General features: G+C 56.6%; 1 protein-coding gene across 3 annotated transcripts in view; it reads right to left on the bottom strand.

Annotated features, from left to right (window-relative positions):
• Positions 1-18,359, bottom strand: part of SOX13 (SRY-box transcription factor 13) — a 46,734-nt gene extending 28,375 nt beyond the window's left edge. For 2 of the 3 annotated variants that reach the window (XM_078440882.2, XM_078440885.2), the window contains exon 1: positions 17,751-18,359. The gene's annotated coding sequence lies outside the window, so the exon portion shown is untranslated. The remainder of the gene's footprint in view (positions 1-17,750) is intronic. The other variant, XM_078440884.2, reaches the window with a different exon arrangement.
• Between the last annotated feature and the right edge of the window lie 236 nt (positions 18,360-18,595).

The raw sequence follows: 18,595 nt of genomic DNA, 5'->3' as shown, positions 1-18,595 counted from the left end.
TGCCCGGAGTCCAAAGGTTGGTTAAAGGCTGTTTATTACCATGAATCGTTACAACTCACTGGCAGCTGGGTTTTGCGAACCTGCTGGTTTCATACCTCAAAGCACTCCCAACTGCATGTGAATTTCATAGGTTTTACAACAATCTATCCTACCCCCGCCCCCGCCCTTAGTGACCAGTTTAAGGGACGACACTGGGCAAAGGACAAAGATGTTCAGGGCCGGACGGTCATTTCTGTCACACCCGGCAACGCCCCGTCTGCACAAGTGCGTGACAAACAAGTTCATTCGCTTTCCTGGGCTGCTCCCCAGCACCAGCATGGCGGGGTCCACACACGGGGGCCCACGCCCAGCCCCTGCTCCAAGCTTCTGGAACACTTGGGGCGGCCACTCTCTCCCCTGCTTCTTGGAGTGAATGGGTCACGCTGGTAACAGAATGACCGCAGCAACACAAACCGCAGCAAACACCTGGATAAGATTCCCGCCCGCTGGACGCTGCTCTGAACACTTTCCATGTAATCAGTCCTTTTAACTGAATCCTTCTAACACACAAGCAATCCTTCCAACGCAGCAGCATTTTACAGTTGAGGGCTTTGCGGCGAGCGCCTCTGCCTGTGGCATGTGAAGAAGGAAAACTCTGGAAGGCTGAGGGAGGTGTCAGAGCCAACACCCCATCTCCCCCCACACCCCCGCCCCGCCCCTCTGGAGAGGTGCTCCTCTCCCTTTCCCAGATCCCAGAGGCCAAGACCCAAGGGAGACCCAAGGGAGGGCTGTCGGCACATCCAGGCGGGCCGGGAAAGCCGCACCTCTCCCACCGCAGCACAAGCCCCAACAAGCACCGCCTCATTGGCTACCATGAGTAGCAGCTTCCACTCACCAGAACCTTCTCCAAACTGGCCCTATACCAAGCCAGGTGCAGAACCAAACTGGCCCCGTAATATGTACATCACTTCATGGAATCCTTTTCACCTTGTGAAGTAGGTATTTTATTCTCTTCCCACTTTGTAGGTGAGAAAACCAGGCTCTAAGAACATTCTAGTATTTTACCGGAAATCACACAGCTCTGAAGCAGCAGAGCCAGCCCTCAAACCTGGGTCTTTCTGACTCCCCCGTGCACCCAGCCTTCCAACTGAAGGCTGTGGAGGTGGAAAAGGGCTCCATCAGTCCTGGCGCCCCGGCCAACTCGGCTGAACCGGGTTGCTCCTGTGGCGTAGCTCTGTTGCCTAGGGTTCTGCCTCACCTCCCCGGACAGATGTCAGCCTCCCTGTGGGCACAGTCTGGTCTCCTCTCCCCCCCACCTCACCTGATTCCCTCACATCATGAGGGCTCGGTAACACTTATCCATTCCCCGAGTATCATATTTGTTCAAAAATACATCACACCCCGGGGGCGCCTGGGTGGCTCAGTCGGTTAAGCGGCCGACTCGACTGTGGCTCAGGTCAAGATCTCACGGTTTGTGGCATGGAGCCCCCTGTCAGGCTCAGGGCTGACAGCGAGGAGCCTGCATGGAATTCTCTCTCTCCCTCTCTCTCTGTCCCTCCCCCACTCTCTAAATAAATATAAATAAATAAATAAATAAACACGTAAAAAAAAAGGCATCTAGAGATTAATAATTCTCAATCCTGTACAACGTAAATTTGCCCATTTGTCAAGAAATGGCACCTGCTGGCTTTCCCAGGAAAGTTGGCCATCCGTACTTACTTGGGCCCTGGCAGGACCAAAGCCGAGGGCGGCATGGGTCCGGGCAGACAGGGAAACGCAATATCCCTCCCCCCTCACTCCTCCAGGACTGCCAGCCCCACACCCTGGGAGCCCACTAGCCCTGGCAGGGAAGCAAAAGTTGTCTCAATTACCAGATGGTTCACCATGATGTGAGGCAGCAAAAATGTCTTTGAATGGAAAGGAAAAGAACAGGGTTCTGTTGGAATTTTTCATAGAACAATGAGAGAAGTTTCAGTCTGAATGAATGAGCTAGCCATTCTAAAAGTTCTCTGAAAACACTCTCTGGTTCCCCATTGACCTGCTCTGACCTTGGTGGTCTTTTCCTAACTGCAATCTAAGCTAATGCCCCTTTTTTCTACTGTGCAAGGCTCAGGGCTGGTAGCTCAGCCACCATTGTTCCTTAAAGCTCCTGGCACAGAGGTGCCCCACTAGCAGTCATCTTAGCAGGACCCAGGGGTGGCTAATGAACCCCAAGCCCGGTAGCGGACCCAGAGTACGAGCTCTATACACACTTACTGAACGTAACTACAAGAAATCGGATCTTGTAATTCATCCTTTCATGAACCCCTGGAAAGAGCCTCGAGCTAGCTGAGGAAGAGGATGCCAACTCAGAGAACACAGGACAAGTAACCCATCTGGGGACTGAGTGGCCATCAGCTGTGTGAGGAAAATAATAGTCCAAATCTCACAGCTAGAAACCAGGCCCGTTCTCTCACCGCCCAACACCCCTTTCCCCCAACACCCCCCATGCACACATTCTCAGCCCCGGCTCTTTCCACAGTCCCACAGAAGCTTCGATCCTCCCAGCAAATCTGCCCTTGATCCAACCACCCAAGGGCACCAACCAAGCACCCGGTTGGGATGCAAGTAACTCACTTGAGTGGTTTGCTCTCTCCAAAGCGGCCTGGGCTCCTCCCGGCCATGAGGCAGAGGTGAGGGCATCCGGCACCACTGTCCCTGACTCTAAGAAGCTCCCCCGCCACTGCAGGGTTCTCTGCCCTTTGGCACCAGGGATGCCTGGAGGACGCTGACCCTTTGAAGAACGGCCAATGCGGCTATTTCTCGTCAAAGCCAGTTGGGAGGAGACTGAGGAGAAGTCAATGAAGTCGACTTACGTGAGTGGACACAGGAAGGGGACTTGCTTCCAGGAATAGGGACCGGTGATGAGTCCAGGGGGTCGTGGAGGCCAGCCCGGGGGAGAAGGCGCCACGGGCACTGTTCCTGCCCTCTGCATCATCTTCCAGGACCCCCCACAACAACCTGCACCACAAAGCCCAGGCACCCACAGAGCTCTATCTGTGGCCCGATCTCGTGGTCACCAAGCTCAATTCCATCCGCTCAGCACTTTTGCAGAAAGGGGGTTGTTTTGCTTGTGCGCCATTCTTTCCACATGGGCGGCCATTTTGCCCGCTCGCCCTCTTCCGGGATCTGCTCACACACTCTTCTTCCCTTGTAGGTGTCTTCCCAGATCTGCTCTCTTGAGAAACTCTACAGTGGCTCTGTTCCGAGCATCACAGCCCTGACCCCACTTCACAGGGAGAAATCTGGAGCCCAAGGCCCGGTGAGCATGCACGAGGGAGGGAAGCCCACTCACCCCAGGTACAAGAGCCATTAGGGATCACATGGGGATGCCGTGCCATCCAGAAGGGCTTCTCCCCACACGGGGCTGGGCTCAAGTTGGCCCCATGCTAAAGTTATTCCCTAGCACAGGCCAGGACACCACACAGTCCCTCATAAATTGTTGACCTGCTCCCCTTTCCCGTTTAGCCCCCGCCGTGGCCCCTAAGAGTCTTCCCCCAAGAAGACTGGAGAACAGAATGTGCTTGGCTAGAGACCTGGGCGTCTTAAGTTGCTAATAACAGATTCCCAATCTGAAAAACAAAATAATAGAAGGCTTGGCCCTTCCTTTCTGCTCCTCTCATCCCCAACACTGCTTCCTGCAAGGCCAAGAAGAGAAAGAAATGCCTCCTTTGGCCACAGAGTGGGAAATCAACTCCTCCCCTCCCCAGGACTCCCAAGGGATCAGTCTCCCCACCCCCACCCCCCCCAGCCTTGCCCCTCACAGGCACAAAAGCCAGGCCCAGAGGAGGCTCTTCTGTGAATGTCTTTGTTTCCTTGTGTCTGTCCCCTCATCTCTAACTTCACTTTATCCTTAGATTCGCTGAGCATCTACTAAGCGCCAAGCACTGTGCACCAGGTAGGATGGTACCCCAATCCCCATTCACAGAGGAGAGGTGGCTGCCGGGGGTGCCCCAATCCCCATTCACAGATGACAGGTGGCCGCCAGGGAGCAGTGGGGGCGTGGGTGGTGCTAAAGAACAGTGGTGCTGAGGCTGGCCCAGCCCTCTTGGGCTCACACCCATAGCCGGACTCTGTTCCCAGTCACCTACCCTGTGCAAGAGCCATCTGGGGGGAAATGGGACAGGAGTGGGGAGGCAAAGAGAGGAGTCAAAGCCAGAAGCCGCCATCTTTGGAAAGAACAATAGTAGAAGACAAATCTGAATGTTCCCAGGGATAGATTATAAAAATTGTGTTCAGGGTATAGGTTATATGCAAATTGCACGTAAATATGTACGTGGCCCTTGGACAAACCCACTTGTCACTGCTGCTCTCTCTGCCCTGCTCTTACTCAGGCAGTCTGCAAGGCACCTAGAAAGCTACCTGACCACCTCACCGGGACATTCCAGAGCTTTGTCCCTCAGTCCGGCTTCCCTCTTTAGCCTCCCCTCACCTTGCAACCACCTGAGAAAACAGGCGTGCAGAGGATTTAGAGACAACAGGGCCGTGCCCACACCAGGCACAGTCAAGCTGGCAGGTGAGGGAGGAAAGGGGGAGAAGGGCAGCCTCAGCCAAGGTGAACATCCTTCCCGATCTAGTCTTGGGATGGGCTCCATGGGACTGTCAGGAGACCCCTTGGGCTCCAGTTGTCAACGCCTCAACCCTTCCCATCACCAATTGCTCAAAACCAGTGGCAGGAGGCCAGAGGGTTCTGCGGCCAGATCCCAGAGTGGGTTTCCACTTGGTCTGCATGGGGTCAGACATGCCACACAGACCAGCCTTGTCCCTGCCGGCATGGGACTAGGAAGCCCCGCCACTCGGAGGCGTCTCCGTCTCTGAATCCCAGAGTCCTCATCCACAAAATGAGGGGTCAGATACCCTCTGCCCTCCCTGACTCACAGGGTTTCTCAGGCACCCGAAGACAAGCCGCCCGGAAAGAGGCCCACGGTGGAGACGGCAGATGCCGGACTGTGACAAAGTGTCTGACTCCACATCTGGATTTGAAACTGCAGCAAACATTACCAGGGTGGCCGTCATTGCCCTCATCTGACTCTACGGTCACAGCATCACAGCATTCTCGTCTTCTCCTAGGAGGGGCCAAAACCACCCTTGCCAAATTGCAGATGGGGAAAGTGAGGCCCCAAGAGATGAAGGGACAAGCCTGAGGGCACGCAGGCTGGACCAGGGCCTCGGCCCCAGCTGCCCACTGACCCTCAAACACCAGCACAGCAGTCAGAGGAAGATGTTAGCGGCTCCCGGAGGGTTTCACCCCCGTAGGAAAGAAAGGCAGGACAGGGGCCCCAGTGCCTGATAGGCAGGGAGCGACAGCTGGGCTGGGCACACCGGCTACAATTCTGGGGTCAGCCAGTCCCCCCTTCAGTCTGGCAGGTCTAGGCGGTGCCCCAGGAAGGCCGCCGCTGGTCTTTCGGATCCTGGGCCTCCCGGCCTGACTGACCTGCCCAGGAAAGGGGCAGCCTGGCCATTTCCAACTTGACAATGATGGGAGGAAGACAGACCACCATTTCCATGAGACAGATAACAGAAACCAAGTTCCAAAAAGGCTTATGACATGGACAAGACAGAGAATAATCCGACAGTTCCCTTTACTGTGCAATTGCTGTGCATCAGCCCACGGCACACCTTTTTCTAGAATCCTCACAATAAGTTGCCACAGGGGAGACACCATGGCCCCATTATATGGATAAGAAAAACGCAGCTCAAAGAAACTAGGCAAGGGGCACCTGGGTGGCTCAGTCAGTTAAGTGTCTGACTTCGGCTCAGGTCACCATCTCGCAGTTCGTGGGTTCGAGCCCACATCTGGTTCTATGTTAACAGCTCAGAGCCTGGAGCCTGCTTTGGATTCTGTGCCTCCCTCTCTCTGCCCACCCACCCCCCCCCAACTCACGCTCTGCCTCTGTCTCTCAAAAATGAATAAATGTTAAAAATAAAAAAAGAAAAAGAAAAAGAAATTAGGCAAAATGCCCAATATGGAGACTCAAAATCCAAAAGCTGCAAATCCAGAAGTTTCTGACTACACAGCTCCAGGGTGTTTTCATTGAATTATCCTTCTCCTAAAATGAAGACTATTCCAGAGCGAGACTGAGTTATTCACAATGTATCGGCGTGGAGAGGAGGAAGAAGAAAGGTACAAAATGATGACCAAAATTGGCACCCAACCCTGGAGCAAGCTAGGGATGAACCCGAACTTCACCGGCCATGCAGGCCCTTTTTTCAGTCTGACCCAGGCCACCCCGGACCCACCCCAGTCATCCTCACCATCCTGTAATGCAGGCGTGTACTTTCACAAGCCACGGGGCTCTGGCTCTGCCCCTGCCTAGAACGCCCTTCGTACATTCTTGACCAGAAAACTCCTACACCTCACTCAAAGCCCAGCTCAAATGCTGCCCTTTCTTTAAAAACCATTCCTGGGGTATTTGTCCAAGGGATACAGGTGTGCTGTTTCAAAGGGACACATGCACCCCCATGTTGATAGCAGCACTATCCACAATAGCCAAAGTATGGAAAGAGCCCAAATGTTCGTCGGTGGATGAACGGATAAAGAAGATGTGGTATAGATATGCAGTGGAGTATTACTCGGCAATCAAAAAGAATGAAACCTTGCCATTTGCAACGACGTGGATGGAACTGGAGGGTATCATGCTAAGCGAAATTAGTCAGTCAGAGAAAGACAAACATCATATGACTTCACTCATAGGAGGACTTTAAGAGACAAAACAGATGAACATAAGGGAAGGGAAGCAAAAATGATATAAAAACAGGGAGGGGGACAAACCATAAGAGACTCTTAAATATGGAGAACAAACTGAGGGTTGCTGGAGGGGGTTGTGGGAGGGGTGATGGGCTAAATGGGTCAGGAGCACTGAGGAATCTACTCCTGAAATCATTGTTACACTATATGCTAAGTAATTTGGATGTAAGTTAAAAATTTTTTAAAAATTAAAAATCATTCCCGGGGCGCCTGAGTGGGTCAATCGGTTGACCATCCGACTTCAGCTAAGGTCATGATCTCACAGTTCGTGAGTTCAAGCTCCCCGTCGGGGCTGTGCTGACAGCTCAGAGCCTGGAACCTGCTTCGGATTCTGTGTCTCCCTCTCTCTCTGCCCCTCCTCCACTCACACTCTGTCTCTCTCTCAAAAATAATAAACATTAAAAAAAAAATCATTCCCTAATAACCCTAGAAAAGTTGATGGCGCCTCCAGGGCATCCCAGAGTCTTTTGAGATCGCTGGTCTCTACTCCTTGACTGGACTGCAATTATGTATTCAGGTTCCGGCTAGCTCCGAGCCCCAGGGACAGGGACAGGAATAGCCTTCTCTAATACAACCCTTACTATTCAAGATACCACACCGAGCACCTCTTCACATGTAACAATCACAGCAGCCCCTATTATCACTCCCACGTTACAGATGGGGAAACTGAGACTCAGACAGGTTAAGCTACTTACCCAAGACCACACAGGCAGTCTGGCTCCAGAGTCTGCCTGCCCAGGCTGGTACTGTCTTGCCTCCCCATCCCTAATGCAGTGCCTGGCACATGCTAGGTGTTCAGTAAAGGTTTGTGGCATAAAAGGGTAGAGAAGGAGGAAGGTATTGCCTCACCCTGGCCACCTCCGGCTCCAAATCCCACCTGAAATTCCTCGGCCCCGGATATCCCTACTTCTGGTCCCACCTTCTGACATCCAGCGCTGCTTTCTTCCCCAAACCTCCAGGTGCTTTTCCTATCTCCCATCCATTTCTTCCTTGAGTGTCCCAGCAGGGGTGAGGGGTCCTGCTGTCTTTCCAGTGGGAAACTGAGACCCACAGAGGCCTCATGGCCAGCGGATCTGTTCAGAGGCAAGTCTCCTGCCCATGGGGCTGGCGCCTCGTTCGGACTGGTTTTACCTCTGCCTCCGGCAAGAAAAAACAAGCAAGTTGCAGGGGCAGTGTGGAGGTCAGCACCTGCCCTTTCCTCGCTGCCAGCACCCCCTGGCTGACCTGACCACTGGTCTCTGGCTGGGCCTGAGAGCCGAGGAGGGGGGCTGCTCCCCGGGGCTAGGGAGGAGGAGACAAGAGGCCCTTTGTGTCTGCAGAGCTCCTGAGACACCTGTTCTCCCTCCTGCCTGCCTGTGGCCTCCCTCCCTCCTGGCCGGGCTGTGTGCGGCCTTGTTTATCCTACAGCCCTGGCAGCCAGGCCCAGCCTGCTCCCAGCGTGGGGCTCCGGCAGCCCCTGCCAGCACCTGCCCGGTCCTGGCAGCCCCGGGGGCTGCGGGCCAAGCACAATCACCCTGCTGTTGACACAGTTGTTGATTTTCAGGAGGGCAGGGAGGGACGGGAGAGAAGGAGAGAAGCGGCGAAGGCATTTAACGCCAGCCTGGCTAATTTGCAGTTGGTCCCAGCAATCCTCTCCCGCCCCAGCGGCCTGGGAGAGAGTTTGGCTTCCAATCCCCGACCGCCTGGGCCACACACCCGAGTCCCGCCTAAACCCGCAGCGTCACACCACGGGCAGCCCCCACACGCAACTCAGCCCCCCACACACACACAACTCGGAGCAGAACAAGGCCTCTGGGCTCCAGGAGCCTCTAGCCACCCTGTCTTCAAATGCCTAGCACTCCCCCTCCCTCCAAAGTCCTGATGCCCTCTCGGGCCCTGGTAAGGGACAGGACCAGCTGCCATGCCCTTGGGGAGCCAGGTAGGGCCCCTGGTTGACCAGAAGGGATCTGTCCTTACAACCTTCTCTTCTGAGTTGTTCTTGCCAAGCGATCTCCTCCTCACCCTCCAGGTCTCTAGGTTTCCTCTTACAGGGAGCCTTCCCTGATTGCCCAACTCGGATGGCAGTGCCCTCCTGGGTGCCCCTGTAGCACTCCGCCCCGCACCTCCCCACCCTCGCTTTGTCAGTCAGTATCTGACAATGACTTCCTTCTCTTTCCCTTCCTCACTAAGTAGGACAGGGCCGTGCTGGTCTCCTAGCCCCAGCGTAGTAGGGCACAGCCGTGAGGCAGGCACTCCCCGCGGACCCGCTGAGTGGCTGCGTGAACGGAGCAGGCCCCCACAGGCCCGAACATCCACTACACCTCCACCCCAAGTTCCCTCTCTGACAGTCACCTCCTGGATTAATAAGGCCCTGTGGCCAGTTAAAAGGCTTCGAGAATTACCCACCAGCACACGAACTTAGATTGGTAAATCCGCTTAGCCAGTTATCTCCTCAGAGATCAAAGAACAAGATATTGAAGGACAGGGATGGGTGAGTTTTGAGCATGAGACAGGGAGACAGGAGGGCAAGGACTCAAGGAAGATCCTGTGGGTCAAGGAAGATCCTGTGGGTCGGAGGCCAGCAAAAGGGTCCAGTAGAGGTTGCTGTCGGGCCAGACAGGAACTCCCCTCTCCTCTTATGCACCCCCCTCTTCAGTCTTCCCTGCCCCTTCCCTCCTGGGGCTCCCACATCCATCCAGCCTTGACTCGGGAATCAGGAGGTGCCTCGCTGCTATGGCCACCTGGCTTCTACGGCCAAAGGTCCCAACAGGACTCGGGCTCTGCGAGGAGGGTGGTAGCTACACAGACCCTCACTAAACCGCACCCCCCCCACGCACACCCCCGCTCACAACTGACCCTCCCCTCAATTCTGGTTCCCCAAACTCCAAGTCAATCAGTGCCCAGAAAGGGGTACCAAAGAGCCAAATCACCTCCAAACTTGGGGTGTCATGATGAGGAGGATGGATCTGAGGCCAGGCAAAGCTGCCAGGAGAGACGCGAACTTACATTCTGGAAACCACGGGTCCCTGATGTGCCGCCCAGTTCCAGTAAGGCCATCATGTACCTCAGAGCCCCATTCACCCAGACTTGTATACTTATCACAACCTACATGGCAGTCAAGCTCATCCCTTGACGTCCTCAGATACCAAAGAGAAAGTTCTCCTGCTACCCACACCTCTTTTCCGGGCAAGGTGTGCCACAGATCCCCTTCCTCTGTTCTTTGGCCTGTGTCCTGGCTAGGGCACCTTCACCCCAACTAAGAGGGGCCTCCCCCTCTCTGCCCCACCAGCTCCAGCTAGGGGTCCCCATGATTCCACCACTAACCCTTTGCCTCCATACTCTGCTTTTTCTCCAGCCCCTCATCCTGGCCAGACTCCCAGACACCCTCCACTCCCGGGGAGAGGGTATGGCTGTGGTTCCAGGCTCAAAAGGACATAGCAGGAGGCAACTGAATTTACAGAGAGGAAAGCAGGGAAGGAGGGTCGCTACCCGCTGCCCTGCCCCTCCCCAGGAAGAATGGGACTGAAACCCCAATCCTTTTGGGGTTTGTCAGGAACCTGAGGCCCTGGAGAATACTGAAGGTCACAGAGGAGGGACAAGAGGAGGGCCTCCCTCTGGCTCTCCTTGGCCTCACAGTCCATTCTCTCCTTTCCTTCTTGAGGCCGGTCTCCCTGGGGCTCTCAGAGGCACTTCCTGATCTCCCAGAGGCCAGAGGGGCTAACCAGGGTCTAGAATGCAGCACCCCTACCCGGGTTGCCTATGCACGCACGCATACACGCACACGCTCACGCGCCCTGGCCAACCAGCCAGGAAAAGGGGGAGCCAGGTCAGCCAGAGAAACAGCAAGGGCTGGAGGGGCCACTCCCTCTGTTTTCAACAGCTCCCTATTCATTCTCCACTCCCCTCGCCCCACCTGCCTCTGAGAACCCAGTCATACCTGCAGCCAGGCCTCCTTCCAGCCCCTCCCCACTAACCTTTTATTCTCCCTTCCTTCCCCACCGCACCCACCCCTCCGGGGACAGGCCTGGCATCGAAGCCTCACCAGGATAAAGGAATGACTTCAGCTCCTTCAACAGGGCTGGGGGCAGGTTTCTAGAACTTCACACCCCGCAGTCAGAAAACTCCCCTCTTTCTCCCCTCTGAGGAGTGCACAGGGCCTGCCTGGCTCAGCCTGTGCGGGCCAGGCAAGAGTTAACTCTTTTGAGTCAGTGTGAGGGCAGCTTAAGGCAAGATTTACTTCCTTTGCTGCCTCCTGCCAGGTGCCAGGGCCAACAGGAGGGCATGGGCCGGGGTGCATGGGCCCACTCGCCTGTCATCCTGAAAGGGTACCACCGGTCCAGTCTTCAGGCTGCTTCCCACTTTCCCACTATTACCCCTCCCGCCAGGAACCCGTGTGTCTTCCAGAGAAGAAACACTGACTACTTTTCTGTTACAGCGTGTGGCAGGTTCTGGATATATTTTAAATCCTTCTCCCTCTGATTACAAAGGTAACGCACGTTGTGGGACTACTTTCGGAAACTACAGAAACACAGACATAAGAATAAATATATGAGCCATAATTAAAAAAAAAAAAGAAGTCAGCAAAGGGGAGAGGTCTAGCTCCTAGAGCTGGGATGGGTCCCCCTTAGCCCGCTAGCCCCCTGCCCTCTGAATGGCCAACCTGCCCTCTCCCCACCCTGGGGGGATCCTTCAAATGGCGGGACCTGAGCCCCCCTGTAATCGAATCGGCAGCGGGGTGCCTCCAGGCAGCAGGGTGCCTCCAGCGTGCCACGGAGCAGGACCCAGCCCCAAGGTTCCCCGCTCCCTTGGAGGGGGGATGGGAGAAGGCCTGGACCAAGGCCCTCTGGGAACTAGTTTTCACCCCATCCTGTTCCACAGGCTGCACATTCCATTCTGATTCAAGCAGGGGGCGGTGACTGGGGGAGGTAAGGCCGAGGGGAGGAGAACAGTCTGGCCTCCTCTGGGGCGGATCCCCCAGGGAGCTCCAGGCCTGGCAGGGAGCAGACCAGTGGAGGGGGGGGGGGGGGTGGCCAGAGTGTTCCTGCCTGGTCTGCGGGCCCCTTCTTGTTCTCTTCTCAAACCAAAACACTGAAACCCTACCCTCAACATGTCCCCAGAAGATACAGGGGACAATGTGGGGGGAACACTAAACCTCTCCCCACTCCCAACCTGGCCACAATCCTCTGGGATGCTTAAATGTTAGAGTACTGGGGGGGAGTCCGAAGTCCTGTGTGTGTCCAGGGAACTGAACGCAGGTTTGACAGGGTGTGTCAGGCTTCCCAGAGAGACCGAAAGGGCCTGGGTAGAGGATGCTATTTAGGAAAAAACGTGGAAGCCGGAGACACTGTCCGCACCTCTTCCTCTACCAGCCCATATACACCTCTCCCCCCGAAAACACACTCCTGACTGGACACGGCAACCTTTGGGCACACCTCTCAGCCCCGGCTGTTTGCTCTCCTGGCTCACTCCCACGTGCACACTTAGTGCTGGGATGCTGAGCCACACAGGCGGCACATCCCGGGCCGTGCCCAGGTCTTGGATTTGCCTGCGGATGACCTTGGGAGGAGGTAGGGGAACCCCAGACACTTCCTCCTCACCACACGGCCTCTTGGAGGTCTGACCACTGTCAGTGTTCCATGTCTGGGTCCTTCTAGATCCCCCCCCCCCGCCAATCCCCGCCCCCGCCCCGCCACAGCACCTAGTGGGTCAGAGGGGAAGGGAGGCAGGTCCCAGGAACAGAGGGTCCTCTTAAATAAAGGAGGGGCAGGAGAGCTAAGAACATGTCTGGAGTAGCAGGTGGTAACCTCGAGGTTCTATGCTGTGGGCCACACAGGGGAGACAATAACCTTTTCCTAGGGGAGCCCCAAGGGCCTTCACCACCCTCAGGCTTGGGCAGGAATGACCTCAGGGGTCTCTGGCTAGGTCCAAGAGATAGAACAGGCACTCAGGCCCAACTGGGCACCCTACTCCACTGCACCCACGCTCAGGAAGAAACCACGATGTCACTGCTGCTCAGAAAGAGTATTTGAATTTTGCAAAGAAACAGAGTCACCCGACCAGAGAAGCAAGCAGAGGTCGGAGGCAGCCTTGCCGAACTGGCCTGTAACAAATCTCCTAATCGAGGCTTCCCAAGGAGCTGGAAGGGGGACTCCAAGGAAGAGGCAGCCAAAATGGAGGTGACCCCAAGCAAAGACCCCATCCAGAGCATGCCTTCCTGCTTGGGAGCAAGGAGACCGGGAGGAGATGACAGGAAAGGTGAAAGCAATCTTCCACGGGCCTTGTGACAGCCTTCCTGGCTGACATAGCCAGGTTCCAGAAAGGGGACTAGCAAAGGGTGAGGACTTCAGCGAGTTTGGACAGGAGTGAGGCCTCTTAAGCAAACACTGAGCACAAAAATAATTCCCATTCAAAGCACGACTTACTGTGGGCCTGGCTGGGCCTTCCCAGCACAGAGCCCTTTTCAAAGGCTCCCCTTTACCTCTGAATGTGGCTGGGGGGAGGGGCGCGCAGGCATGGTGGCATTTGAATTCCACTCTTTCCCAGAGGCTTCCTGGCAACCTACAGGGAGCTGCCCAATAAAGGCCAGTCTGAAAGCACCCCCAGAGAGGAGTAAACCCGTGTAGAATGTCAGCTCCTCAAGGGCAGGAATGTTAGATCCTCTGGAGGAACAGGCCTCTCAAGCAAACATGTGTCGGGCAACAGCACACCCCAGGCCCATGCCATTCATGCAGTGCCACTGAAGGCTTAACCAGAGGTGAGCCTCCCGAGCTTTCAGAGGTAAGCACTGTTGCTGTTATTGTCCCAGTTCACAGATGGGAGAACAGAGGCTCAGAGGTGTTCAGTGATGAACATCTCTCCCAGCTCTAAATCTTTCCCGGGCACATCACGTGGCCCTAAATCTGCCCATTATGAGAGGAGCAGCATGTTCAGAACGGGGCTCTCCCCACTAAGGAACGACGGGGTGAGGAGGAAGCTGGAACGTGAGACGCTTCTCAAGCCAAGGCAGCATTGGAAATCGCCCTTCACCGCCACTGACCCCGACACTCCTGATCATGACATCTGAGCTGGGGGACAGAATGCCCTCTCTGGGCAAGAGCAAAGAATAGTTAGTGAGACCTGCTGTCTCCACCCCCAGACCCATCTCCCCTTGGCCCACCCTTCCTCAATCCCCCCCCCCCCCACCTCGATTCCTATCCAGCCTCCTAGTTAGCCTCTTCCATTCCGGCTCCCCTCCAGACTATCCTCTATTAGCAGCCGGAGCGACCTCTCTCTTTTACATTTTTTCCCACTTACAAGAGTAATTCATGGCCATTGTAGAAGATTGGAAGAATCAACAGAAGATGACGGAAATAAAAATCACCCATTGTTCCGCATCTGGAATTAGCTCTGTAAACATCTCGAGGCAGCCTTTGAATCTTTTTATGTATGTGTGTAGGATGTACATGTGTATACGTACACTTATCTGCGCAGAAGTAGGTTTGTCCTACAGAGCTTTATATAGGTTTTCTTACACTTTTGATGATATACATCTTCCAAATGATCAGCTACTCTTTTTTACCTATGCTTTTTGGGGTTTGGTTTGTACGGTATAGTTGATCGGTGTCCTACACTCCGAGAGGACAAAAGGATCGAGAGCCAAAACACCATCTTTCCTCCATCTCATCCCACCCCTCGGCCCTCATTTCCCTCCCCTGGGGCAACTCTGATTACCTGTGTCTTGTTATACTCAATAAGCTGTTAAAATCACAAATCAGATCGTGTCACTCCCCGACTTAAAACTCTCCAATGTCTTCCCATCGCCCTGGCCATAAAATCCAGGCTCCTCTGTGACCAGGATCTTGTCTTCCTCTGAGTTCTCCTCCTCCAGCCACACTGCTGTTGCAAAACCTGATCTGGCCTCAGGGATTTTTCATTTGCTGTTCCCTCAGCCTGGAATCCTTCCTTCAGGTCTTTGAGCCCGCTGGCTCCTTATCCCTCAGGGCTCCGCTGAGCCAGCCTCCCCCCAGGGCGGCTTTCACTGGCTTCCAATCCAGGGCCACCCTTGCCTTTCTCCTCGCAGGCAGACATTCTCTAGCACATGACCCTGTTGTATTTCTTCCAAGCCACATAGGGTCTAATGTTGTCTTGGTTACTTATTTCAAGTTATTTATTGCCTGCTTCCTCCCACCAGAAAGAAGGCTCCGTGAGGACAGGCACACTACCTGTCTTGCTCACCCCTAAAGCCACGCTGCCTAGCACAGGGCCTGGCACATAACAGGTTTTCAACAAATTTCTGTTGAAGGAATGAATGAGGGGTACTGAGGTACTGACTCTGAAAAAACAGCCCACCAGCAGGCTCTCCAAGCACCGACCTGGCCACCACCCCCCATGCCCGGGGTGGGGGCTAGGGTATCAGAGAAAGTAAAGAGGAGCCCATTGTCCGAGGTGGCATCCACCCGCCCTTCCATCCTGTCACCCAGCTCATCCCTTACTGGTGCTGTGCATTCGCAGAGTCCAGAATCAGACAAGGAGCCTGTGACCAACCCAAAGTGCTAGAAAATACTCTAACTGCAAGTACAAAGTTGAAGATGAAACTTCGCCTCCGATCCCCCCAGGCAGCTGGGATATACCAGGTTCCCAAGTGAGCCCCAGCAGCAGGTGACTCAGACGCTGCTGCCCGGGGAGCAGAGCTCCCCCAGGAACAGCCTAGCCCAATCCCACCTGACTACCCCTCCCACCCCTGCCCCTCCCCCACCTCCCCCACCCCTCCCCAGGGCCCCAGACACCTGGGCTCCTCTCTCCAGAAATTCACCCAGCTCCAGAGACACAAATGCACATCCAATCCTGTGCCGGCAGCCAAAGCCAGGATACTCAGGGGACACCCTTGTGCAGCCGCTTCCTTCCTGGGGCCTGATTTCCATGGAGAGAAGACTGCAGGTGGGCCAAGATTAATTTTTAAGAATGAGGAAAAGGAGGGAATAACTGCTTTTCATAAACACTGTGAAATAATTGGGGGGGGGGGGGCATGAGGGGAGATGATAATAGACTTAAGACCCAACTAGACAAGGACTAGGAAGAATCAGAGAAGTAAAGAAGTGGGAGGCTTCTTCCCTTCCAGAAGTGGACAGCTGTTATAATTGATTACAGGAGCACAATCTCAAAACGCCCTTCTGGTTTCTTTACAAGGTCAGTTAAGTAATAATGGCAACAATAGCTAACATTTCTCCAGCACTTACTACTTGCCAGGTACTGTTCTAGGAGATTCAGACGAACACACTGAGGCACAGAGCAGGAAGATTAAATTGCTCAAGATCAAGTCGCCAGTGGCAGGATCGAAGATCCAGCATCTAACTCCAGAGCCCCTGACTCAACCACTGAGCTGTATGTGGCCCCCTGGAGGGGGGAGGGCTATCCTTTTGGAGTTCATGCCTTCCAAACCGATACCGCTTAATTGATTGTTAGAGGCCAGTTTCAAAGATGTGTGCATAATTCTGCCCATTCTGCAGAGGGGAAATTCTGTAAAAGTTAAAGGACTCGCCTGAGCTCATGCTGCCCGTCGGAGAGGAATTCAAACCAAAGTGTGCTCAACCCAGCATCTGGAGCACCACTTCCTAAGGGAGCACTCTGGAAACCCGGATCTCGAAACTCCGCCCAGAACCGCAGCATCTCCCCTGGCTTTGGCCAGACCCCTTCGCCAGCGCCGAGGCGCCCTGCCCGGAAATTCCCACAGAGTCACAGCGAACTTCCCAGGAAAACTCCTCGGCTTCCTCCTAGCCCCTGTCACGGAGGTGGCAGCCAAGAGCGCCGCTGGAGTCCTTGCAGCTGCCGTCGGCCCTCCCGGGGCGGGAGCCGCCGCTCGTGCGCTCGGGGTCCTCCCGGAAAGGTCCAGGGCTGAAGTTCAAAATTCACTTCCCGCCCAGGCCCGGCTCGCGGCCCCGCCCGGGACTCTCCGACAGCCCCCACGTCTCTCGCCCTCCCCAGCCCCAGAGAAGTCATGGAGCTCCTCCAGCCTGCAAGGCCAGGCGGGCGGCTGGGAAAATCCCGCGGGCGATTCCTGCGCGTCCGGGGACTCGCAGCAGCCGGCGCGCGCGCACACGCGCGTACACACACACACACGTGTGTGTGGGCGCGCCCGCTAGTGTGTGCGTGTGTCACAGCCGCCGGCGCGCACGTGTGTGTGTGTGTGTGTGTGTGTGTGTGTGTGTGTGTGTGTTTACGTACGGAACGCGCGGGGTGGGAAAACAATGGCGAGCCGCTGGGAACAGAGCGACGGGCCCCCTCCCCACATCCCCGCCTCCCTCCCCCCAGGCAAGATTCGCTTTGCGGGGAAATCAGGATGCGGAGATTCACCTCCGACAGCAAAGGCGGGAGGTGGGGGGTGGGAAGAAGGAGGCCAGGGTGGGAGGTGGGAAGGGGTGAAACAGGAGCGGCCGGAGCAGAAAACAAACAGGATGCAGCGCCCGGCGGGTCCGCTGGGGTGCGAACCTGAGGGGTGGGAAGGACTGCGTGGCCGGCCCCACGCACCGCACCAACCAGGGCGGGGGTGGATCTGCCTCTGGGCGCCCGCTCCCGAGCCCCACGCGGGGCGCGCACAGGTCGCCTCAGCTTCCCTCTGGGAAATCCTTGAACTGGGCGCCTAGACAGGCTGGTGAGAAAGCCCCAGTGCCCGTGCCCCCCGGCCGGTCGGCGAGGTGGGGGGGGCGGGCACCCCAAGGCTGGCTAAGCGTGGTGCGCACGGTCCCCCTCCCACACAGCTCCCCCCCCCCCCCAACGGCCTTACCAGGCTGCCTCCCCCCCCCACCCCCTGCACAGGGACCCGGGTCTGCTCGAGAGGAGCCGCCACTGGCCGGCGTTGCTGGGGGTAGGTGGGGGTCCGTTCCTTCTCGAAAAACTTTGCAAAAGATGGAAACTCAAAGAGACGAGAGCCGACGTGTGCCCAGAAACGCGGGGGCGCGAGTGTCAAACTTCGGAGGCCTGGGGAGAGGGGCGCAGCGGCGTGCTGCGGGCGCGGAGGGGGCGCACTTACTACTCGGCCAGGCGCCGGGCTCGGGGCTCCGCGCTCCTGCTCCTCCTCCGAACGGGTCCTCGCGGCTGGCAGCCTGGGCTTCCCGCTCACATGCCCCGGCGACGCAGCTGACCGGCGCGCGGGGCTGGGGCGGCCGGGCTGGGAGGAGGCACGCCCCCCGCCGTGGGCCGGGGAGTCGCTCCGGACTCGTGGCCACCCTGGGTCCGCGCCCCACCGCGGGCCGCCGTCCCGGGCGGAGAGCTCGGTTCCGGCCGGGCGGCGCCCTCCGCCGAGCCAGGCCTCTCTCTGCACTCTGCCCTCTGCCCTCTGCTCGCGGCCGTCTCCCTGCCTTCCGCGGTCCTGCTCCCTGACTCGCCGGGACGCTGCGCCGGCCCGCCCGCCCGGCTCTCCGGCTCTCCCGCTCTGCGCCCGGGCTCGGTCCCGAACCAGGGCCTCTCGGCGGCTGGCCGCTGGGCCCGGGCTCAGACCTGGGCTCGCCGCTCCCGGGCCGGGGTTCCAGGACCCGCCACTTGCACAGTTCAGTTCAAGCCGGGACTGGGAGCTGGGCGCTCGCAGCTCGCTGCTGCGAGGCGACTCCACAGCCTCAGAGGAGAAAGAGGGAGGGAGACAGAGAGCGGGCAGGGGGAGGAGGAAGGAGGAAGGGTGGGGAGATGGAGAAGGAGGGAGGGACAGAGAGTTCCCTCCTCCTCCCTGCAGCCAGGTCCATCCAGGCATCCGCAGCTGGAAACCTCTGTCGGAAAGGGGAGAGCGGCGGGGGTGGGTGAGAAGAGAAGAAAGAGGTGGGTTCCGCCCCCTCCCACTGCTCAGGTATGAGGGTCGCTGACCAAGAATCTTCGCTCCTTAGA

The sequence above is a fragment of the Panthera onca genome, chromosome F1 (genome assembly GCF_046562875.1).
Source record: "Panthera onca isolate mPanOnc1 chromosome F1, mPanOnc1 haplotype 2, whole genome shotgun sequence".
Classification (NCBI taxonomy): domain Eukaryota; kingdom Metazoa; phylum Chordata; class Mammalia; order Carnivora; family Felidae; genus Panthera; species Panthera onca.
This window is presented reverse-complemented; position numbering and strand designations above follow the sequence as displayed.